At 45.9% G+C, this 25,567-nt stretch overlaps 1 long non-coding RNA gene across 1 annotated transcript in view; it reads left to right on the forward strand.

The window, feature by feature from the left end:
- The window catches only part of LOC105068937 (uncharacterized), a 34,457-nt gene extending 13,649 nt beyond the window's left edge, over positions 1 to 20,808 (forward strand). The window contains exon 3 of the long non-coding RNA XR_006724855.2: positions 16,153 to 20,808. This is a non-coding gene — a long non-coding RNA (uncharacterized LOC105068937). The remainder of the gene's footprint in view (positions 1 to 16,152) is intronic.
- Positions 20,809 to 25,567: the final 4,759 nt, after the last annotated feature.

The following is a 25,567-nucleotide window of genomic DNA, read 5'->3' on the forward strand; positions in this document are numbered from 1 at the left end:
TGACTTGGGCGCTTCTCTTTCCCTCATGAGTCTGCAGAAGAAGACGGGCAAGTGTTCAAGAACAGGCCCTCTCATGAGATTTCCTGTGCTTCCTGCTGCGGCGGCTGCTGCCCAGGCCACGTGTCCCCCAGAAAGCCTTTCTCTTGACAGGTCAGCACTTCTGCTGCCAGCTGTGGCAGAGGCCAGATGTCAGGAGAAACATGAAAAGCCAAAAATGAAGGAGAAATGTACCCTCTACTTTTTCTCGGGGGGTAGGGGAGGGTCTGAGGGAAAGAGGGGATGACTTGAAAAATTTACATGCAAGCTCATGGAAAGTTTGCAAAGAGGACTAACTACTGTATACAAAGTAGGTAAACAACAAGGTCCCACTGTAGAGCACAGGGAAATGCATTCAATACCTTGTAATAACCTATAATGAAAAAGAATATGAAAAGGAATATATATGTCTATATATGTGTATAACTGAATCACTATGCCGTACACCAGAAATTAACACGACATTGTAAACTGACTCTACTTCAGTAAAAAAAAAAAAGTGCGCAAGGAAGGCTCACAGTGCGTTTTAAGTGGCCCCAGGCATCGTGGAATTAGCCACATGGGCGTGCATCTCTCTCAACCAGACATTTACGTGGTAGAGTACTGCAAGAATGAATATTCAAGTTCTTTCTCTGCTTTCCCCCAGCTCCTCCTTCATGAAGTCCCTGTACAGTTCATTGAGTATGACTGTGTGATATTCAAGAGGGAATCACCAAGTTCAAGGTGGTAGAGAACACTGACTGGTCACCACAGGAATCATGTGCTTCCAGACCATCTTGGAGCATAAGATGCTTGTGATGTCAGTGGTGTATCTCCGTGCCCAGGAAAGTGCCTGGTAGCTAACCAGCACTCAAGCAATATTTATGGACCAGTGAATGGAGGCAATTTTGGCTCAGGTGAGCATTAGATTTAGAGAAAGATAGCTATTTTAAAGCAAAGCAGATACGCTATTTTGTTGCCTGTAGAATGATCGCTGGCCTTTTTCTTTGACCCCTATCCTAGAGAGAACCCAGAAGTGAATCTCCTCTGCCCCACCCGCAATCACACAGCCACTCCGAGAGCTTACCTTTCCTTTTTTTTTTAGATGATAGTTTGGACAGGGAGGAACAGGGTGGTTCCCACAACACGACAAGGTCCTTGATCTGTGTATCTCCTCAAAACCTCAAGTCTGGTTCAGCCAAGAGCTAGAGATGACCAGGGGACTGTGGGTGGCAGCTTGACTCTGCCACACTTGGAGTCGCCCCTGAGCCAAGGGCCTAGGCAGCCCGCCACACTCTGAGATGTCCCCAGCAATTCCAGATAACTTCTGAGGGAAATTCCTCACATTTCCAGTTCTTTTTGACACTTCACTCCAGAGAGTTTGTGGAATAAATGTACATTTCCTTAGAATTCTAAGACTGGTCTGTGGCCTCTTAGCCATCTGGGACATAGGGTACACCCCCCATTTTCATCTGGACCCATCTCGTACCTCCTGAGGTGGCCCCAGGCTCAAACTCCTGGTGACACCCCTCTCTCTCTCCTTTCCTTCCTAGAGAAGTGGTTAGTGAATTATCGCAGAAGAGCTAAGACCGTCCCTCAGGCTCCATAAATACTTAACTGAGCTCTTACTCTGCCCGAGGCCTCCTTTGAGGCTTACGGGACATAGGAAGTTTTATGTCCCTTAGAATGCGGACTAGTGGTAAGAAAAATACAGACCAAAAAATGAATGTAAAGGAAAACATGTTAAATTCCACTAGGAAGCGAAGCGCTGTGGGGGTTTGGCGATCGGGAAACTCCATCTATTGTGGGAGAATGAGGAGATGCGTCATTAATCCTGGGTATAATTTTAAATAATTGAGATAGAAAGGTCTGTCTAGTAGAAAGTATAAGAAAGTAATGGTATGGGGTTAGAAAATTTAAGTGTGCTTTGAAAACACCAGGGAAGACACTTTGCTTACAGGATATGAGCACATTTAGAAGAGTCGTGATTGGTAAGACTAGAAAAAGCATCTGGGGTCACTTTGAGAAGAGCTGCAAATGGAGGTAGATGAGTTTGAAGTCAGAGATGTTTGAATTTGAATTAGTAGATCAGGGAGTCCAGAGGTTTTTGAGTAAAGGATTCTTTCAGGAAGAATTTGGCTTGAAGGGCATTGAGGCTAGAGGTGGAGAAAAATGTTAGACGTCTGTGGCAATAGGTCTGGAGACCTTTCATGAAGGACAGCATTAATGAGATGGTGTCTGTGGGCACAGAAAGCCAGAAGGAGATTCAAGGGGAAGAACAGAGAGAACGCGCCTGGCAGTGGAGTCGAGGGCAAGGGGCACCAGGGATGACCGGACTGAGACCGACACCTGGGAGAGTGGTGGAAACCACAGATGTAGGCCGAGGGGGGATCAGGAAGAGCAAACCGTCTGCTGAGCCCGCTTCTTGCTTCCTGTTGCTCTGCCCCAGCCCGTCTGGGCAGCCGTCTCGGGGCCAGTTCTTTGTGAGGTCCTGACTCTCGCGAGAGCAAGGACCTGTCTGTGTAAGAGGCTGGATTTTTTTTTACTCTCCTCTTGACCACAGTGCTTCAAGGAATTTCTTATCCAACAGGCCACTCTGATCATACCTTGTGCTTCCTTAACTTCCGTAGGAAAAACTCTCAAGGAGCAAGTTTTCAGATCCATCTGCCAAGTGTTCCCAATAGAGGCTCTTTGTTCCAAATAGCGAGAATAATCTGCATGTGCCAGTGCCGCAGGGTCTGCCCGCTCAGCTTCTTGTGTATAAACTTGAACTATAAATTGCATTTTTCATATTGGGGTAAATATGCCTCAAAGATTACCTGAAGTTCTCATTAACCCAGAAAACAAATAAAGAGCTCGCAGTCTCTTTTGGGGGTGTGGTGGGGTGGGGACTAGGTTCACTTTTTTATTTATTTATTTTAGAGGAGGTACCGGGGATTGGACCCAGGACCTTGTGCGTGCTAGGCATGCACTCTACCAGTTAAGCTATATCCTCCCCCGAAGAGTTCTCTGTCTTGCTGACATATATCACAAAACTGGGATTACCCTGGTCTGCTTTAAAGGTAACAAGATTTTTCTTCAATACAGTCAATCTTATTATTCATGGATTTTGTACTTGCAAAATTGCCTACTTTATAAAATTTGTTTGTTACCCCCAAATCAGTACTAAAGGCACTGTTCCAGTCATTCACAGACCTGTGCAGAGTGGAGAAAAGTTTGAGTCTCTTGATGTACAAGTTCACAGCTAAGGCCAAACTAGGTTATGTCTCACTTTCTTACTTCAGCCCTATACTGTGGGCAAGAATCCTTTTTTGTGGTTATTTTGTGCCATATTTTTTTCACAGTTTTGTGCTTTTGTCAATGATTTCACTGTTTAAAATGGTCCCCAAGCATAGTGCTGAGGTGCTGTCTAAAATTCCTAAGCACAAGAAGGCTGTGTTACACCCAACGTTGAAAATACATGCGTTAGATAAGCTTCGTTCAGGCGTGAGTTATAGCGCTGCTGGCTGTGAGTTCAATGGTAATGAATCAACAGTATGTCTTAAATAAGGTGTCTTTAAACAGAAATGCACATAAAACAAGTATGTATTGATTGGTTAACAAAAAAAGTTGTGTAAGACCAGAGATGCCTACATCCTAACCTGGTTATCCCCTCTGGGCAATGGTTCAATACTGCTCTGTTGAGTGTTTGAGCCTTTATTGAGCGTAACTACTACAAATAACAAGAATCAACTGCAGTCCCTTCCAAAGCCGTAGCCTCGTGCTGAACCCCAAGGAGCAGAAAGTCAAAGACAGGGCAGCCAGCCCCCAAGTTCAGCTGGATGGATAAAAATCCATCCTGTTCTGAAGACACCATCATGGAGACATCGCTACCCCATCCCTCCACTTACGCATTGTGCACCTATCCTCATTCAGAAGAAGCCAAGAAGCGACTTACCTGAAAGACAACATAAACCAGAACTGGCTACAACAAGAAGTATTAGAGAGAAAGAAAAAGGACACACAGAGTTGGACACAAGATGGTGCCAGGAATGAAGTTAAGACACAACGCAGGCTCGGAGGCACTTATCAAAGGTCACGAATCTAGCTCAGAACAGTTGAGCAGGAGATGAGAAAGGGAAGCGGGTTAAGATATCTGTTCACGGGGCCCCCAGATCAACATGGCAGAGCAGCCCCGGTGTGTTCTCAGCTCCAGAAGCTGCCCCTCCCCTAGAAAGCCTGATGCGCGGGTCCTTCAGGGCTTCGGTCTCAGCAGCTCACAAGCCCCTGCTCCCTCCACACTGGCTCCCTTGCTGTGACTAGACCGTGTCAGGCTTGCTCCTGCCTCAGGACCTTTGCTCTTGCTGTTCTCTCTGTCGGGGAAGCTCTTCCTCAGACAACCGCGTGGCTCGCTCCCTCAGTTCCTTCAGCACTTTCTCAAAGTCCCTTTCTCGTGGAGCCTTCCCTGGCCATTCTATCTAAAATGTCAGCCCTACCCTGGCGTCTCACGTACTTCTTGCCGACTTTATCTTTTATCCTATCCCCTATCACTGTCAACCTCCCAAGTCCATCTCAGAATGTAGGAAGAGAAAGATGCCAAAAATAAACAAACAAACAAGCAAACAAACAAGACACACAGGACTGAGCATTCTGCTCTATCGCTAACAAAAGAGGCTGACCTTCTGGCTGAAGTTACAGTAAGCCTAGTAAGAACCAGGAAGAAGATGACGCAAGAGGTACTCATTTCTATGAAAAAATGGGGTTTTAACCAGCATTTGAAGACTGAGGAGATATCCCCAGCTGCAAGTACAGAGCCAGATTCTATAAAAGACTGTTAAGAGTTCCAAAGAAAGACCACAGAGAGAAAGGCTGAGAAGAGGGCCCACGTGCAGCCGGCCCTTGGCCCACCTTAGGTTCTGCATTGTGGATTCAGCCAAGAGCAAATTGAAAATATTCAGGAAAACAATTCCAGAAAATTACAAAAAGCTAAGCTTGAATATGCCACGAGCTGGCAGCTATTCACATAGAATTTACCCTGCATTGGGTATCATAAGTAATCTGGTGGTGATTCAAAGTATCCAGGAGGATGTGCCTGGGTAACATGCAAATACTACCCCATTTTATGCAAGGGGCTTGAGCATCTTCGGATTTTGGCATCCACAGGGGTCCTGCAACCAACCTTCTGTGGATAATGAGAGATGACTGTAGTAGACTTCAGTAGTAATACCAGAGTTTAAGTAACAAAATAAACTGGAAATTTCCATATAAGATTGGAAATACAGACTTAAGGATTTTCTAGAGACTTAGTGGACAGTGTCTGGTAATTGCAACATGGCCCTATGCTTTTGCAGATTTGCTGGACCTAGCGGACACAGCACATCTTGAATATCCAGGAACTCAAAGACGAAAGCCCGAGGGGACCGTTTAGGGGAAAGACAAGGAAAACCGGTGGTAATGACACGGCTGGACTGAGATGGACCTGATGAGGGACTGCTTTCAGTTATCTGGAAATCTACTGCAAGTATCTTTTTTTCCCCCTAAAAGCCGAAGTCCTCTAAATTCTTCTCCTGCACACAGAATTGAGGAAGCCATAAAGAATCTGCTATTCTAGACTTAATTTTGATCAACAAGGAAGGAGTCATCAGGATTGTAGAGATGGGGAAAATTTTAGGGAAAAATCACCATGAATAGCTAAAAAAGGAAATGATGAGTGGAATAGTCCCAACTTCCAGAGAGCCAATTAAAGTTCAGAGAAAAAAGATCATTGGTCCCATGGTCAGAAATGCATACAACAAAACTGACTTGAGAATTGCTAGGCATTATACCACGGCTAGAACACAGCACTGAATGAAGCACATTTCTGGTTCTCCTGGAACTTTCAGTGTAGTTAAAGGAGAGAGGGACAAAAAAGCAAATATACAAATAAGTATGTAATTTCAAAAAATAGTGCTAAGTGGTATTATAACATTGAGTAAGCTCTTTGGAGAAATGGCTGATCGTAGAACTAGGGCCGGAAATACACAAGATAAGCTTGAACTATCTCATAGGGGCAGAAAGCAAGGAAGTGCTCGAAAACAAAACACAAAAACCCCCACACTCATGGGAGCACGTCAAAGGGACATGGGAGCAAACTGAAAGCACTCCCAATGGCCAGAACTGGAATAAACTGAGCAACAAAGTTAAGTAGTACTGAATTATAACCCACGGTGTAACATAAATATCTCTGAGTCCATACTGGCATAAATAAATGATTGAATAAATACATGGAAAAGAGGCAAATCTCCCATGAAGAAGAATTCCAAATAATTTAAGTAAATAATCCTGCCTCAAGGAGGTGGGCGATAGCTCCCACCCCTTAAGTGTGGGCTCTGCATCGTGACTTCCTCCAAAGGCAAACAGTGCACGTGCCGTCTCCCTCCGGCCTGCCCAAGTCTCCTCCCGGCTCCTCCAGATAATAGCTGTGTGACCTTGGAGAAGTCACTTAAACTCTCTCAGATAGAAAGTCTTCATCTATACGATGCAGATCGTACTAGAAGCTGCCTCTGGTGGTGGTGGGGGTTAAGTGAGTTAATACACATAAAGCAGTAACATCCTTGGCATATGAGAAGGGCTGCGTAAGTAAGTGTTTAACCCCTTGGAGGTGCTGAGCAGAATGGCGCTAATGGCTTAAATTAGTTCTTGAAGGGACTGCTCTGCGTTTTCTGTGGAGAACAGTCTAGGGTGGCAAGCACAGGACTAAGAGCTCAAGTGGGAGGCCAGAGATCATGGCGGAGGCCAGCGTGACGGGAACGCAGACCAAGGTGGTCATGGTAGGGGTGGTAAGAAATAGTCAGCTTCGGGATAAATTTTAAAAGCAAAATTGGTAAGATCTGCTAATGAACTGGACATAAAGTATAAGTGAAGGGGAGGAGCAAAAACATCTACAAAAATTTTAGTTTGAGTAATTGAATGTTGGTACCACTTCACTGATATAATCAGGACACTGTTATAGGGAGGAGGGAGGGGTTTTTTTTGGTTTTTGTCTTTGGTTAGGGGAGGTATTAAGAAAGTGTTTAAAAAGGGAAGTGAAATGAGAAGCTCTAAAAAATTCAACTCTGACAATTTAATCATAAACTATCCCAATGGAGGAGAAAGAGGATGGCGTTTGAAGAAATTTACATAGTAACAGAATTTGTTATTTAATGAACTCAGATTTTTAAAGTCAAAAAGTAGACAGGCATGACTGGGACATTATGCTGTACACCAGAAGTTGACACATTATAACTGACTGTACTTCAATTAAAAAAAAAAAGTAGAAAGGATGGCAAAGAACCATGCCCACCCGTGGAACCAATGCCAATTTCCTGGTTTTGCTATTATATTATAGTTAAGTAAGAAGTGACCATTGGGAGAAACTGGAGGAATAGAACTTGGGATCTCTTTGCATTATCCTGAGAATCCATCGTTGTTTCAAAATAGAAAGTTTAAAAAACTACTCTTGTTCAGGAGAAAGAAACAACAGAAGATATTTTACAGGTTCTGGCTGACTCCGAGATGTTGTGAATCAAAACTGCGATGTGGTTGACGAACTAACCCTGATGTGGCCAGGATTAATGGAAGTATAAAATTCCAAGGAGGGACTGTAGAAGTACCGCTTTATTTTGTTCAGGTCAATCCACATCTGAAGTGGCAAGTTCAACTCTGGGTGCCACGCTTCCAGATTAACAGCTGCACTGAATGACAACGAGACAGAATATCCAGACTAGGGCAGCCCTGTTGTGTAAGAAATTGTTGAAGGAGGCTACAATAGTTAGCCAAGAAAATTACAGACTTCCATGAGCCATAACAGCTCAAACACTCAACAGACTGTCATCTGGTGATCAAATTTAGGTGAGTCTTTGACATCCCTTTAGCTACAATAAACTTACACTTTCTCTTCACAAAATGCCAGGAGTATTTTTAAAGAACATTTAGGAAAACCGCTTCAGCTGCGTTGAAATCTATGATTTTTTACAACAATTGAAGCAGAATAAACCTGGGACATCAGAATGTTCTCCCAACTGAATCTTAACGGTTATTTCACTCTATTTGAAAATGGCATTAATTTTAAGGAGTCTCCACTTTGTTACCACCACCTTCAACCACTTCGTCCTGAAACTGTCTCAAGAGCTATTAAGATAAAAGATCTATGACTCAGAGGTCTGTCAGCCTTTCAGATGGAGCCAAGACGTTTTTATTAAATATTTGCCTTGACTAGCAAGGATGGGAGCATAGCACCTGACCTAAGGATGGAAAGGAAGATGGATTTAAGACTGCAAGGTTAATATTGCTACCTGTTAATATTAGTTTATATTATACACTGCAATGAAGTTTAGACCAAAGTTTAAAAAGAAATCACTAGCACTTTGCTTTAAGCAAAGGCTATAAAAAGTATGAAAATGAAATGCAATGAAAAGAATCTTGCAGACACTGGTTTTCATATCCTGATCATGATGGAGGCCTTAACTGAGAAGTCTCACTGTTGTGTGTCTTTTCAGGCTGCTGATGAATTTTTCCATTTCTGACCCAGCAGAGAGCTTGAAAATCAATGTACTGCTTTGGTCCAAAAAGTCAAACAAAAGTGCTGAACATCACCATGAACCAGAAACACAACAGAAAACATTACTCTTCCTTTGAACAAAGCCAGACTCTTGTTGCACCTGGCGTGGAGAGCGCTTGTGGCTCTGGACAGCGGCCGTCTGTACAAACTCACAAGGGAAGTTGGCTGGAGAAAAGGATGAAGCCACGAAGGGACTTTGCACACTTAGGATGTGCCAGCTTTTTACCCGAGGGGATTGTGCTAAGGGAACTCTGTGTGCATACGAAGGCTCACAGCCACCTTATTCAGCGGGGAATACTGCTGTTCTCCTCATTTTACAGATGAAGAAACTGGAACTTAAGGAGGTTAAGTCACTCCCAAGGAGACCCAGCTGGAAAGCGACAGAGGTGGGATTCCAACCCACATCTGCCTTGAGCCCAAAGCCCACACTCTTAACTACCATGTCCTACTTCATGATCACTGAACATTAGAACAGCACCCATTCTCCCCATCCCCATCTGGAAGATCAAAGGCTCAGAAAGTTGAGGAGACTTTCCCAAAGCTGGCTGGTAGCAGAGCTGAGGTTTGAACCACGATCTTCTGACTCCCAGGCCAGGATCTTCCTGCTGTGCATGGGACCACTCTGTCTGGAAGGCTAAAAGCTGAGAGTGAGTGACACCAAACTCTAGGAGATTCCAAAGGCTAAGGAGAGAATAAACTTAGACTCTTCCAAAACCCAATAGTATAAAAACACTCGGACTAGGACGCGTTCTGGAAGCTTGAGAGAGATGCATTTAGAACAAGAAAGGGAAGTGCTATTGTGTTCACATGGCAATGAACTTACAAAACTTACGGCCCCTGAAAAGCAGCAGAGGCTGAGAACAGAGATCCAGACAAGATGTTAGCTTTTATTTTTATTTTTTTTTAACATACTATGTGTTAAGCACTGTTCTAGGTGCTTTTATTGGCTGAACCGTGTTCCCTCTGAATTTTTCTCTTAAAGCTTTAAGCCCCATAACCTCAGAATGTAACTGCATGGGTGATAGGACCTTGAAAGGGGTGGTCAAGTTCAAATGAGATCATCAGGGCGAACCCTAATCCGGTCTGACTGGTGTCCTTATGAAAAGAGATTAGGACACACAAAAAGACACCAGGGGTGTGTGTGCACAGAGGAAAGGCCACGTGAGGACAAAGCAAGAAGTTACCACCTGCAAGCCAAAGAGAGAGACATGAGAAGAAAGCAGTCCTGCTGACACCCTGATCTTGGGTTCTACCCCCTGGAACCGTGAGGAAGAAGTTTCTGTTGTCTAAGCGCCGGTTTGAGGACCTTCGCTACGGCAGCCCTAGCAAGCCGGGACAGGGCTTTACAGCCACGCGTCCGTCAGTCCCTACTGCAGCCTTTTGCTGTAGGAACTACTACCATGATTGCCATACTACAAATGAGGACCCGAGGCTTAGAGAGGTTAATTAACGACGTCAGTGTCACTTCACTAGCAAGTGGCAGGGAAGGGATAAATTCACGAATGACAGACCTAACAGATTATCAAAGGAGTCTGGGTCCTGCCCCCAGCCTTAGCAGGCGGACTTTGAGATAAAGACGAACCCATCTCATACACCATTTTGCTCTGGACCAGGTGGATGGGGGCCATGAGCTAGCGTGACAATCTGTGTTGGTATATGAAACGTTGAGGAAGGCACCTCTGAATAACACACAGAACATCTGGGGTCAAATCCAGTCTCCAGGGCTCTTCTAATCCCCAGGTATTCTTTGTTTGTTTGTTTGTTTAATTTGGGGGGGGTAATTAGTTTTATTTATTTGCTTATTTGTTTAATGGAAATGCTGGGGATTGAACCCAGGACCTCATGCATGCTGGGCGCTCACTCTGATGAGCTATACCCTCCCCCCAACCCCCAGGTATTCCTGAGCAACGTAATCTCCAAATCTGTTTTCTAATCTGCGGAAAGGGAATAATCTCTGCCTACTGCTTTGGGGTGTTGCTTTAGTGACATTAACGTTTCACAGCTCTCGCCGGGCTGTATTAGAGCTGGCTTTAATATCACTCACCCTTAGCACAGGTTCCTTGCATGTGATTGGCTCTCCAAAAACGCACAAGGGATGAAGATGGAAGTTCTCAGCGTATTGTGTAAAGAGAAGACTCTCTGGCTGACACAGAGGAAGACCATTTTATCGTGTTTCCCTTTTTTCAACCCTGGTCCCGAAAGGGTAGAAAGTTGATGAGTCTAGAAGCAAAGCCCAGGGCCCAGGTAGCCCCAAGGGAGATCGCAGAGGAGAGGGCTGTCATCTGCTCCGTTTGCATGATGCTCGCATCCTTCACCATCTGCACGTGTCTGAGTGCGTGACAGTTCTTCCCATGTCGCCTTCATCAGTAATCTATTGCCTCTGCCCAGAGGTCCTTAATATCCACCAATCTGTACAAAGGAGCAGGAGGGAGCTCTACAAATGGAAATGGAAGCCTTTGTTCATTTCCTTCCCTAGAATCAGTTCCAAATCCCTTTTCCAAAAGCCGTAATGGGTCCCTAGGAGTAAAGAGTCTACCTTGCCTTCCTGGCCCATGTCAGCAAGGGAGGAGAGGTGTTAACACCCAGAATAAACACTCAACAAACACTTTCTCACTGATGCAGAGGGTGTGGGTGAGCCTCTGTGGTCCAGCCATTCTGCTCCAAAAAAATAGCAGAGTCAGTTGGGGAAGGTATCACTCAGTGGTAGAGTGCGTGCTTAGCTTGCATGAGGTCCTGGGTTCAATCCCCAGCACCTCCATTTAAAAATACATAAATACATAAATAAACTTAATTACCCCCCCAAAAAAAGCAGTCATGCACCCACTTATTTGTTTATTCATCAATGTAATCATTCATTAAACGTGTATTGAGTGTGCTCTATGTGCCAAACACTGTTCCAGGTGCCGGGCTGCAGCAGAGGACAAGACAGGCAAAAGTCCCTCCTCCTGTGCCACGTGCCTGCTCCGTGGGAAGAGGCAATAAGCAAAATCAACGTAACTTGTGAGGCGAGTAAGTCTTATGGAGAAAAATGGACCAAGAAAGGAGATGAGAAAATGCTGAGATCAAGGCCTAAAGCTGAGAGAGTAGGGTAAGCGAGAATTAAGGGAAGAGCACTTCAGGAAGAGTCTTGGGGGTGGACCTGGCGTCTCCCAGAGCAGAGTCAGCAAAGCAACAGCGTGACAAGTCACAGGGAGAGCCTGGCAGGCCACTGTGAGGGCTGTGGCTTCTATTCTGCATGAGAAGGGCAGCTGTTGGGGATTTGAACAGCAAGATTGACCTGATCTAAACTACAGTTTTCAGGGAGGAGGGTATAGCTCAGTGGTAGAACACCTCCTTAGCACGCGAAGTTCCTGGGTTCAATCCCTGCTACCTCCATTAAGTAAATAAATAAATAAATAAGTAAGTAAATCTAATTACCCTTCCCCCTCAAAATTTTTTTTAATTAAAAAAGAATGATAATAAACTACAGTTTTATAGGACGGCTCTGACTGCTATGGTGAGAAGAGGCAGCCAGGCTGGGAGGGGAGCACTCAGCGGGAAGCAGAGGGGTCAGGAGGCTGCTGTAGTAATCCAGATAAGAGCTCATGGTGGCTTGGAGGGCGACTGTGCTCAAAGTGGGGAGAAGTCACTGGGTTCTGGATTTCATTTGGAAGGTAAAAATCAAACAGCATTCGCCACCAGTCTTGTTGTGGGATGTGGGAGTCACAGGAGAGCCTGGGAAGGATGAAGTCACCATGAACTGGGAAGAGGAAGACTCTGGAAGAACAAGTTGGGAAGATGGAGGACATTGGAACGTCATCTGGGGGATGCTTGGCGGGCGATGCCCTCAGATACCGGATGGGTGATGACAAGCGGGCAGTCGGCTACGTGAGGCTGCGATGCAGGGGCCAGGTCTGAGCTAGAAGTGTAAACGGGGGGTGGGCATGAATGGTCACTGGACTGGATGGAAACACTCAGAGCGAGGCTAGATGGAGGGGGGACGAGGCTCCCCGCCTGAGCTCTGGGGCGTGGCAGCGCCCAGCAGCAGAGGAGGAGGAGGAACTCGAGGCCGGGGCTTCCCCTGTCCCCTTGCTGCTTGCTTTCTCCCCAGCTCTCACTCTCCTTCTTCACTCTCCGCCACTCTCAGCCTCGCTCTTAGGTAAACAAAAATGTTTTCTGTCAAAGTGCGTGAGCCAAAACAGATATTGACTAGGTAAACACTAGCCTTTTAATTGGGTGACTCTTTTAAAAAGGTACACAGACCTGTCTTCAGGGCATTCCTTGCAGCGTGTGGATCAGCCGGAGCATCAACTCTGTGGGTTCTGTGGCCCCGCCTGCCAACTGGCGTTGAAGATTTCCTCATTAGTGTTGCTGCTCTTATTGCTCAGGGAGGCTTCAGCCCCCGCCGCACCCCTCCCTCCTTCCTTCTCCCCCTCCACCCCCTGAGCCAGAGGGCAATGAATGCTCACATCATTTCACTTCGGTCCAGCTGCCAGGCTGGGGAACAGATGTTGTATTGTTAACACCAAGAAGAAAACAAACAGCCCCGCTCCTCTGTGTTCTCCCACCTCCCCGCTCCCCTGGTGAGAATGGGCAAACAGTGCTGGGGAGAGGAGAGGCTGGGGCTCCAGTGAGCGATGCCATCCTCCCCGGCCAGGGCTGAGCCCTGACCGGAGGTGCACAGAGCGTTCTCCCGGGGCCCTGTTTACAGCAGACACGGGTTCTGTCAGCTGAGCAGCTGGCTCGTGGCTGGTGACATGAAGATGCTCGCACTGAGCGGGGCATTGAGAGAAAGAAGACAATGGGCCTCTTCTGCATGTGGCCCCGGGAATGCATTTACCTGCGTTTGATGAACAAAAGCTAGGACCAAAAGACAATTTCAAAGGCAAAAGGAAATGGTTCCTTGGCCGAGGTCCATTGCTGTGTGTCTGACTCTTCCTCCTTTGGAAACTTGTCAGAGGCAGAGTAGGGGGATGTTTCTTTCTTTTCTGGTGACCAGGGGTTTAAATGCTTCTGACTTTTTTTTTCCCCACTTCTCACGCGGGCCTGAGCGTCTGGGGGCTCGGGGGAGGGGAGTAAGCAGGGACAGCCCAGAGCGAAGGCTAGGATGAAGCAGCGTGTGGCGCGGGGGAGGCCGGGTCGGGGGGAGCAGTGTGCGCGGGACCGTGGCGGCGAGGCTCAGTAGCTGGACTTCCCTTCCAGGTGCTAAGTGGCAATGGAAAAGTTTTAGGCAGGAGAGTGACATACAGGAAGCAGATACTCAGCTCTGTGACGGGCGGCGGGGAGGGGGAGCTTGTGAAGAGGCTGCTGTCACAATCTGGGGAACAGGCAGAAAAAGCTGTAAGATTCCGTTAGAGCTGGCTCACCTGTTGTCAATGAGGCAAAATCAAAAGGTCTTAGGGACCAACTGGGTGTGAAGAGGGGGTGGCTGGGGATGACCAGGGCTATAGTAAGAGCTTATTACTGGTTCTAAGCCCTGAAAAAGTGCCCACCCACCACCCTGTATACATCACTCAGAATAAAATAGGTGTGAGGAATTCCAAAAAGCCTCCTTTTTATCCTAGGGATGGCTACATAGATACTTTTTTTTAAAAACACTAAACTCTTCCCAAATAATTTTTTGGCACCCTGGTTCTGTTTTCTTGGTGTTTCAAGCACATCCCTTTTCATGCTTATTGGCAGCCCGGCACTGGGAGGGAGCTGTGAAATCGGTGTGCGGGCCGCTAGGTGGATGGCACGCTTCGCACAAAGAACAGAGATGCAGGGAGAGAGGAAGCAGCGGGCGGAGTGGGGATGATGAGCTCAGCCCTGGACGTGTGGGTCTGAAGTATCAATGGAGACAGACACTGCTGGAAGCCAGCTGACCAGATGCGCCTGGAGCAGAGGTGGCGGGGCTGGGCGTCGTCGGCATCGTCGGGCATCACGGGGTGGTCGGGGGGGAGAGTGATGGGAGAGCGTGAGGTCATCCAGGGTGACTGTGTGGAGGGAAAGGGAGAGGGCCTGGAACAAACCCTCCAGAAAACTGGCATTTTTAGGAACTGGATAGGAAAAAGAGTCTGAGGATGAGTCTCCAGGAAGATGGAAGTAGATTCAGGAGGCAGGAGAGCCCCCAAAAAAGGAATAAAGGAGTTTCAAGGAGGAAATAATCAACAGCATCAAATGTGACAAGTCAGGTAAGAGGGTGGGAAGGGCTGATGAGCACCATCGCACGTAACATCACAGAGGTCACTGTTGGCTTATTACTGAGAGTGAGTCCTCAGGACCAGGATATGTGGAAGGATGCGGGAGAAGCCAGCGAGATGATAAAAAAAGAGGCAGGGAGTTTACTGTGCTATTAGCAGTCGCTGTAGAAGAATGGAAGGGTGAAGCTGAGAGAGAGTTTTATGTAAAGATGGCAGAGAACACATTCATATTTCATTTACACTTGCCAGACAAATACATCAAGAACCACCAGATTTGGGGGCAGAGTGGGGAGCTTTCAATACGTAAGTGATTTTTAGGGGACGATTTCCCTTTGTACCATCTGTAGGCTACAGAGAGTCAGCTGAGGCAATAATTTTGTTTGCCTTGGATGTGGTGTTCTGCAAAGTTGGAAATCATCTGTCAAGCACCTGTTAGGCATGCTGGTTAATGCATGAGCTGCTGTAGGGAATTCAGAAACAGTGAGCTCAAGGAGCTTGTCACCTCCTGGAGAGAGAAAACTTGCATCAAAGACTACAAATCTACAGTATGAAACACTCATTTTGTTTGTCCTACATAGTGTCTTTGTGATCATGTTAAAAGGTTACATACAAAGCTGGGTATCTGGTTTCTTATGAAAAACTAGAAGATATAGGACCTTTGACCTGCATTACTGCCAGGCAGCAATTGACTAGAGTGAAGGTGTGACTGCCCATTGTAGCTCCAATTTACTCCAGTCCCCAGAGCTCTCTGTTAGCTGACTCACTGAAAAGACCTCATTTACATTATCTGCCTAGCCCTTGGGGGTCATTTGTATTGGTGACTGCACCCGAGGACAAGCTAAGTCATGATGTACTGTTTCCTAGAACGCATAATGCCAATAGCTATGATGCAGGTGCTCAGGGAAAGGAGAAATCTGCAGAATTAAATAGTTGAGCAAATCTTCTTAGACTTGGTCCTGACAAATAGGGAGGATAAGGATAGGTGGTTGGATGGATAAATAAATGGACAGACGGAAGAGAGGAAAGCATTTCCTTAGGGTTCTGGGATGGACTCGCTGCATTTGCATGGCAGGCCACGGCTGAAATTGTGGGAGCACAGATATGGCACTTTTCCTTTGAAATCTGAAAACTTGTTTTCAAAGCTGGGAGAAGAAATTTCAACTTATTTAAAGACAGTGGTATCTGTAATTTTTCTATTCCCACATAACTACCATTTTGCAGACAGCTTCCCAAGTTAACAGCAGTAATCAGATAGCAATATTGCAAGAAGGTGCTCCTTTGAAAGTCAAACACAAAAATCATGTAACAGTAGGGCTTTATATTATATAATAGCTCTACTCTTGCTTGGTACAACTGCATTAATCCCAATTCCCTGGGTAGTCAGAATGTCTAAGTAATCTTTCTTTTCATTTTTTCCAGCTGGTTGTTGGTGCCCGCCCCCTCAAAGAGGATGCTCCTCAAGCTTAAAGGGTTGCAGTTCCAACCTCGCATCCAATTTCAAGTTTTAGACTACATCTGAAATGACCTCAAAGGGATAATCATCTATTAACCCCTTTGATGATTTCCAAAGTTCAAGAATGAAACAAAAGAAAAGCCACCCTAAATGAAAGGAAAAAACACTGAACTTTTACCACACGAATTCATTGATCCCTGTTTCTAGGACTTTACAGAGTGGCCTTTGCACTGCATTTTCTGTCTTCTGAATGTGACCAGCTGTGAGTGAAAAAGCCCACTTGCCATCTGATGACTCCAAAATGCAGCCTACCAGTCGGCAAACTTAACTCTTAAGTAAGAGCAGACAGCCAGAAAACTTCAGATGCTTAGGGAATCCCTTCAGCGTGAAAGATGGAGATGATAACAAACAGTGATAAAGCAAACTGGAGGAGGCAGAGGCAATTCAGAAAGTAGAAAACTACCAATGAATATATGGTTAGTCTCATCAGTGTCTTCAGAGAGGTGGGAGCAATATTGTATCATGAAACAAGAATAAGATGCAAAAACAACAACAAAAGGAACCATGAAAATTAAGAAAAAGTGCTTGAGAACTAAAGATACAATAAACTCAGTGGAAGATGTAAAAAATAAAGTTGAAGGACTCTTCCAAAAGATCGGAGAAAATGTGTAAAGTGATAGATAAGAAGACAAAAAAAAAAATAGGGAATCAATCCAGGGAGTTATTTTTCTGACCAATGATAATTCCAGAAAGAAAAAGAAAATAAAAATAATAGAGAAGAAATTATTAAAGAAGTAATACAAGAAACTGAATAAGACAAGGTCCCAGACAGAAAAGGCCCATCAAATACACAACATAATGAATTTTAAAAAGATTCACACTAAGGTATAAAATCGCTGAATTTCAATACACTAGGGATAAACAAAAGCTTCTGGGGGGAAAGTAGGTTACAGATCAAGAAATGGGAAATATGAATAGCAGAAGAGGTGGGAGGGTACATCTCAGTGGTACAGTGCGTCCTTAGCATGCACAAGGTCCTGGGTTCAATCCCCAGTACTTCCATTAAAATAAATAAATAAACTTAATTACCTCTTTTCTCACCTCAAACAGAAAACAGAATAGCAGCAAGCTTCTCAACATTGTCACTTAAACTAAGCTAGTAGACAAAAAGGAAATTTTGAAGGAAAGTTATTTTCAACTATTCCCTAAAGTTCCTAAGTAAACGTGAGCATAGAATAGACATTTTCATATAAGCAAGATTTCAAAATGCTTACTTCAGAGTCGGGGGAGGATATGGCTCACGTGATAGAGTGCATGCTTAGCCTACACAGGTCCTGGGTTCAGTCCCCAGTCCCTCCTCCAAAAATGAATCAATACGTAAACCTAGCTACTTCCTCCCCTCCAAAAAATAAAAAATACTTACTGCCTATGTACGCTTTCTCAGGAATTCTTGGAGAACATGCCCCACCAAAATGAGGATGTAAACTGAGAAAGGGGAAGACAGAGGATCCAGGAAACAGGAGAGGCAACGTAAGAGAAAGATGAGGGAGATTCTTGGGATGACAATGAAGGGAACTGTAGTCAGATTTTCAGTGAGCCTGGAGAGCAAGCCCAAAGTGGGGCTGGAGGACAGAGGCTCCTGGAGGAAGATCTACAGAAAAAAAAAAAAAAAAAAAATGAAGCTGGACACAGAGCAGGCTTCAAGCTGAATGAGAAATTATCTCCATCCCCCACCGACACCTGATTTGACCACGTGGAAATTTATACAGAGGGGATGTTGAATGGTGTAGTTTAGCCATAGATACAGAGATAATTGATACAAAGATAACTGATGAAAAAGAAGAAGGGGCAGGGGGAGGAGGGGAGGAAGGGGAGGAGGAGGAGGAGGAAGCAGGCCATCATGAATCACCTGAAAATAAAAACCAAAGGGTGAAATCATAGTCCTTAGGCTTAGCACGAACAATCTTTCAGTGATCACAATGATCTAACACACTGAATATTGTTTTAAATTCTCTGTTGGAGGAGTTGGAAGCATTAAAGAAAGAAAAGAGGGTGTAAGAGATCTAATACCTCATTTACAGTAAAGTTTTTAAAATAATGTCAGGTCATTAATCAAGCAGCAGGATGAGCATATTACTTAAAAATATAGTTAAAAAAAAAAAGTACACATTGCAAGGAAGGACTGAAAGGCTTGAATGCAGTTGCCTCTAGCGATCAGGATGCGGGGGAGGTGGTCAGGAAGCCACTGGGCTGCTGTGTTGATAAGTATTTTTAGCACATTTGACTTGTTTCAACCCAGGGCCTATGTCACTTTGATTAAAATTTAAACTAGTTTACTATCAGAAATAAATAGTAGCCCCTAAGCAGTTTTAGAATAACTATGCACCTGCCGAGGTGAACTCTCAGAACGGTAACAGCTCACTTAGATGCGCCGTTTATGCATCTGGCATTTTATCAAGCAATTACCAACCCGGACTTCCAGCTCCTTCATGCACAGTCACCCGTGCGGACAAACACTTGCCCATAAGCTCAGGCAACAGCTGCTTCTGCCAGTCCTGTTTCGGGAAGAAGGAAAGTGGATGAGTTTGGCAAAAATAGGTGTCTGTGTGGGATGAGGTATTTTTACCTTCATCTTTAAGCCTGCTACGTGTTCACCTCCTATGACAGAAGCCCGAATTTTGAACAGTGTTGAAACCAACAACAAGTTCTCAGCCTCCTTCAGAGGGGTCTAGGCAAAGCTATAGAGAAATGGAATGGAACTGGCCAAATTGCTGAGATTTATTCAGTATTCCCTCCCAGAAAAACCATCAGCTTGTTAGAAGAAAGCATCCCACCCAGAGATGCTAGAATGCTTCGCACTGAAAGGGGAGTGTTAGAAAGGACCTGAGACATCATGCAACTCAACCGTCTCTGGAGACCCAGAAACGCAAAGGGACTGGCCCCAAAATCCCCCGCTGACTTGCATCAGGACCAGATCTAGAACCCTGGTTGGGACTCCATACTGCCCATTTCAGTCCATGGATGGGTAAATAGATATAAATGTTAGAGCAGGATTAGGATCTGAGTGCAGTTGTAATTCTGAAACTTGTGGTCCTTCCAACACTCCAAAATGCCTCACAAAGCAACAACATTAAAAGAGGAGTGATAAAATCCAAAAAGTAAGAGGCTTACCTCTGCCTGAGAGGCCAACCTTTGGGGTTTAGACAATCCATGCGTTCAACAATGACTTAATGAGCATCCACTGTGTCCTGAGGGGTTTCCAGACAGAGGTGCCTAGTGGACAGGGGGGTGCTGGGGTCTGGGACCCCAGAGATTTCAGAGTCACCGACATACAGGTGGGGATCACTGTAATACTGAAGAATGAGATTGCCCAGGGAGAATGAGTACACTGAGAAGATCCCCCAGCAAAACCCTAAGGAGCATCAGCCTTAACAGGAGGAGTCGAGAACAAGGGAGTACCTGACACCTACACCTGTCTCTGGATAACTGTCTTCTATGTCTTGAACTGCAGCATGAGATCCCCATTGCTTGTTTTTCTCCTGAGTGTTAAACATGTGTTACAAGTATGAGTGGCCAATGCTTGAAGGGATGGAAGGAAGGAAGTGAGAGGATTTAAGGGTGAGCAAAGGCATTTGAGGTTCATCCTGGAGAAGCTGGCGGAACAGTTTTTGGACTTCCTGTGGAGCAGTAATCTACTGCCCACTCTTCCCCCATCTTAGAACTTTTGCCACTAGCATGGGTCCCAGGGAAACCTGGGGAGGACAGGTGTTTCCTGGAAGGGTTAGTGTCAGGCCATCCACCCTTGCGCTAAATAGACCCAGTCCAGATCAGAGCATGTGCTGCTCAGGGCCACGTAGCGCAAAGGTTGGGTAAACATGCCCTTTCTCTGTGCTGAGGACAACGACCGAGGAGACTGGAGATGACCAGAAAGGTTATCATACGCTAAAAGCAAAGGGAAAAAAGGAAATGACATTCACCTTCTACCTAGTTAAGTGTATTTCTCAAGGAAATGTTATTTTAGGAAAAACTAGAAATTCTAAGTAGGAAAATGTTGAGCTGGCCCAGGAGGAGTTGGTTGATTGTTAATTTTTGACTGGCCTGAGATGCAGGAGGTTTTATGAGCAAGGAGTTTCATGTTAATTTTTGACTGGCCCAAGATCCAGGAGGTTTTATGAGCAAGGAGTTCCAGATCTCTCCTCCATGTCCTAGTTACACTAGGCCCTTCCTGGAGGCTCTCCTTGGCTGGGACTTCATACCCAAAGGGAGCAGAGAGAGCTGGGAAACACTGCGGTAGAGAAGAAAGAGCCCAGGCTTTGGAGGCAGGCAGCCCAAGTTTGATCCCTGCCTTTCATCATTAATCCATGTGGCCTTGTGAGAGTTTTGTAAACTCCATAAGTCTTGGTTTCTTCACCTGTAACATGGGGATGACACTTACCTCAAAGGATTGAATGAGGTAGTATTTACTAAAAGGTACCAATAGGTACTCGACCAGGGCTCCCTCACCTCCCACTTCCTCCTGCTCACCTTACCCTTGAGATTCACCCATTATGTCACCAAGCTATCGCACCCTGGGCCTTGCACGCTCCAGTCATTGGGAATGAGTGGACATGCTTTTGTAACTCTCAGCTGTTCACCCGGTTCTTTGAGAAAACATTGCATGTCTCTCTCATTAGAGGTAGTGGAAGCTTGATGAGTTTCCTGGTTTTCGATCATCTCAAAATCCCCAGGATGGCTCAAGTGCCCCCGTTAAGGACAACCCCTCCCACCCCCACCCCACCCCGCCCCACCCCCAACACACAGCAGCTAAGCAGCTGCTGCTGGTCAGCATTGATGAGATTTCCCACTTTTGCTGCTGTGATTCACCAGCCATGGGCCCCGTCTTGTCTGGTCTCTCTCCCTGGCATATGAGTGGTTCCTCATTTGCACTTCTTTCCCTGAAATTCATGCCCTCAAGCTCCTCCCGGAACCTGGATAAATTTAGCCCCTTTCAGGGACTTTTGCTAACTTGGTTCCATGACTAATGAAGATTTGGCTGCTCCCCAGAGAGAGTTTGGGGCTGGTTCCCCTCACTTGGAGATCTCATCTGGTTCCGATGACTGCTTTGTCCCTTGCATAATTGGTCGTTTGAGTCACCTCGGGCCATGGTATGCACTTTGAGAATCAACCAGTTTGTGTTCCTGGAAGCTGAAGTCCTGCATTCCCACTTCTGAGCCCTTGGAACTCCTTCCCGATTTTTGTCTTGCCCTGAACAGCCTATGGCTACCGCTCTCAGCCATCACGGTCATTTCTCATTAGGGCTGAGAAGGCAACTAATAAAGGCTTCTTGACTCTTTTCTCCAGGAGCAGGGCCTCAGGTGCCATTACCAGGATCCAGCACAAGGAAGCGCACTTAACAGATGCTCATTTGATGTTTACTAATTTGACTTGGTCTCACTCAACATGAGAGGCTAGAGTCAGACTCCCTCAGTCAGCAACTAAATGAAAGAGAAATGCATGCAGAGGCCATTGTGTGTTTAGACATGTTCATGTTCAAGGATCCAAATTAAGGCTCATGCATCCTGGTGAGTAGGTCTGTGCTGGACCTTGAAGGATGGGAAGGATTTGAATAGATACAGAGGAAACGGAAGGACCTATCAGGAGAAAAGACCGGCATGAGCTCAGGGAAGTAGACCAGAGGCAAGAACTCGTACGAGGTGCATGTGTGTATGCGACTTGGGGGTGTCTGTAAAAAGCTGGCCCTACTCCAGTGCATAACGGGAGGAGGATAGTCACCATTTGCTGGGCCTTAAGAGTTAGGCTGTGACCCAATCAACCAACCAGCTACAGACTCCCCTTGCCTCCCAATGGCACGAGCAGGCTCCAGTTGGGGAGGGGAGATTTTGCCCTTGTTCTTATGGGAACAACCAGGTATGACCTCTTTCCAGTCCCATATTCACTCACACCCCAGCTTAGCTGCCCTTGACTCATAGAAAATCAAGTTTAAAAATGTTTGTAGAGCCAAAGTAATCCACTCCAGAAACCACTCATGTGCATGCCCCACTGCGAGGGTCTCCAGCAGTGTCTGGGGCGGCAGACACTCGCCTGAGGGCTCTACCCCTCGGCGGTGGGCAGGGCTACCAAAGGCTACAGCTTAAGAGGCAGTGACATGAACAAACAGCTGTGCCCTGCATAGACAAGGGGCCACCCACTCCTGACTGCCCATTGTCCTGGCATGTGAATGGACCAATGGCCCAGGTGTCACTGCGGCCATCCTGGCTGATCCACAGGGAAGTGAGTCAGGTCTATTTTAAGAATCTGTTCGACTGGTCACATGGAGAAATTGCCATCCCAAAACAGCTGTTTCCAGGAAAGTAAAGCTCCTGCAAAACGAAAGGTTAGTATACTGTCTCCAGTAACTCTTTAAACCAAAGCAAACACCCAGGCGGGCCACGTTTGCTCTGCAGCCCTGCTTTCTGCCCTGGGTCATCTGATTCCCAAGGTTCCTGGTTGGTCTCCTCCTTGGGAATAAGCTGACAACAGGCAACAGGAAATATCAAGGGACGGGGGTCTCTTGAGGGTGAGGAGGTTGGGGCCCTGTTACAGTTCTCTTGTTAAATGATGGGACTTCGGTTGGTTTTTCCAGGAAAGTCAAAGAGTTCGACCAGGCAAAACCCAAAAGAATCTAGAATGTTTAAGACCCTGTATCAAAAAAGTGTCCCCTCCACTTATATCTAAAGATTCTGTATTATTGGACAGGAAATGGTCCACAGAGATATTGCTCAGACTAGAAGACCAAACCATCCAGGCAACGCCAAGAGCATTAAGATCGATGTTGAAGAGACTACAAATGTGCTGACTGTGGCACCTGGGCAGTGGCTGGGACTTACTACAAGTCGCCACAACAGTATGATTTCAGCTTCTCTGTGGGTGTCCCTGAGCCTTCTTTACCTCTCAGCTCCCAACCGAGTCATCTCAGATTAGGAAATCGTTATGTGGCCTGTCCTCTGAAATTTACAGTCTTGCTTAGGGCACAGTGTGACACATATATGCAACAGAGAAAATAATACAAGGCAATATACAAATACTTGAGAATAAGTGGCATTAAGAAATTCAAGGTGTGGGTGGGGACAGATCAGTGTGCATGTGGGGGGACAGATCAGGTACTGCGGCCTAGAGCACACGATGAAAAAGACACTGTCTATAATGGACATTGAGGTCCCTAGCCTGATTCCTGGTGCTTTCCATAATCTGGCCTCAACCTGCCTCTTAGCCTCACCTCCCAGGACCCCCCTCCTACAATCCAACCAGACCGTACCCTAAGCTCACCCTGCGGCATGGGTGGTTTTGGACCACTTGGCACAACTCTTCCTTTCCTCTCCTTCTCCAAATGCACACTGTGTTTGACACCTGGCTCATGTTCTCCTGATCCTTGACACCATTCCAGCCACCACCCCCAGCCCTCAGTGACCTCACCCTGCCGTGTCCACCAACACTTCACTCATAGCAGTCCTCACTGTCTGCATGCTCGTTCATTCATCAGTCCGCAGGCAGCCTTCAGATGGCTCTGGGCTAATTATCTCAGACTTTTGCCCAGCCCTTGACTTTGCCTGTCATCCTCCAGCTGTACCATTCTCTCTTCGGGAGTTCCTGTCTTGGGTGGCTTGCATCACTCAGCATAGGACCTAACACATAATAGGTGGTCGATAACTATTTGTAAAATGAATGACAATACAGACAGCCTTCTGATGCACAGCTGTATTTCCTAACTTACTCCGCCTGAGCAGGTAAGAGAAGAGGCTATGTTTAGTGAGGGTCTCTCGTGCGCTTGTTTGGCACTTTATGAACATCCTATCATTTAAATTTCACATCAGTCTGAGAGGTAAGAACATTATCTTCAAAGACACACTATGAAAATAAAGATCAAAGATGTAAGACAACTTGTTCAACATCAGTCAGCTGTAATGAGAGAGAACAGAGAGGCAGACTCCAGGGGGCCTGACTTGGAATGCCACGCTCGTTCAGTGGTGCCACGCTCTTCCCCACCTGAACATCCATGGAAAGTTTGCTGAGTTTCCTCTTGTGGGTCTTTCGGATGCCCTACCCGTGACTTTTCACTTCATCACTCCATGCATTGCCTCTCCCTTCAAGTTACCTCCCTGGAACTGCTTCTCCTGGAACCCATTACATGCTTTTGTACTTCTATGTAACTCCTTTACAATTCCCTCAGCCTGAAAAACATCCTTCCATCTTTTCTACCAGTGAAATCTTACTTACCCTTGAAGGTCCACCTGAAATGAGTATTGTCTCCATGAAATTTTCTGTAACCCTACACGATTATAAAAGTAAACACCCTTACTTCTACATCCTCACAATCCACTGCCTCTTCCACAATTTAGAACTCACTTGATTCTGCTTCAAACTCCAATCAGTTGTTTACCTTCCTGCTTCTTCTCCTAGGCTGTGACCCAAGGGCAGGGAATGCATCCTCTTCATCTCTGTAATTCACCACTCGCAGGGCAGCAGCCTGGTCTCCCAAGAGTCTTTGATGGTAAAGGCAGCTGACGGTGCAGGGCATTGACTCAGTGGCATCACACGGACCTTCAGTGATTCTGCCCAGGTCATGAGCCATTGGACACCAATCAGAGCCAAGGGTCAGAAGCTCCAAGTAGATTTCCCATGTCTGTTTCCAGCTCTCAACCTTGAGGGATTTCCCTTGAAGCTATCTAGTCCCCAGTTTTAAGTGATTCAGGAATGGTTTTACCTCCCTTCCTAATCTGGTCTAAGGTCCAACTGTTTTCCAAGGTAGTTAATGCCACAGGGAGAGGCTGCCACAACAGCTTTCCTTGTGTTTTAAAGTGCTGCAGAAAAGAAATGTTTATATATATATATCTCCTTATTAACCTTGCCTTTAGGAATAAGGTGTAACCTCAAGGTTTGAAAAGTAAATGAATGAACAAACAAATGAATAAATGAATGAGCATGCCAGACCCTGAATAAAGATATGACATTTGTTTAATTTTCCTTAGAGAGTTAACACCCCTCCCCAAGGTTCTAGGACACAGTCTAAGACTGGGTTTCCTCCCAAAGAATGAGCAGCCACAAAGGGATGGTAGTTAGGGAGCCAGCCCAGTGAATATGATCAGCAGATTATCTGGAGCCGGGAACTCTGTGCTCCGCATGGGACCATCTGAGTAATCCGAACAACGAAGGTCTTTAGAAGCAGTTACTAGGGCAGGGGTGTAGAGAACAAATTTTCTGTGGCATGCTATCCCTTGAGGGCACAGCTTGAAAGTTTTAATCCTGTGTTCCCAGCTATTAGCACAGAGCCTACAACGGAGCTGACACTTAATACATACTTGTAAATGGATGGCATCCTTGCTTCCTTTCTCTCCTTTTATCCTC

This window comes from Camelus bactrianus, chromosome 21, assembly GCF_048773025.1.
Source record: "Camelus bactrianus isolate YW-2024 breed Bactrian camel chromosome 21, ASM4877302v1, whole genome shotgun sequence".
In the NCBI taxonomy this organism is placed as follows: domain Eukaryota; kingdom Metazoa; phylum Chordata; class Mammalia; order Artiodactyla; family Camelidae; genus Camelus; species Camelus bactrianus.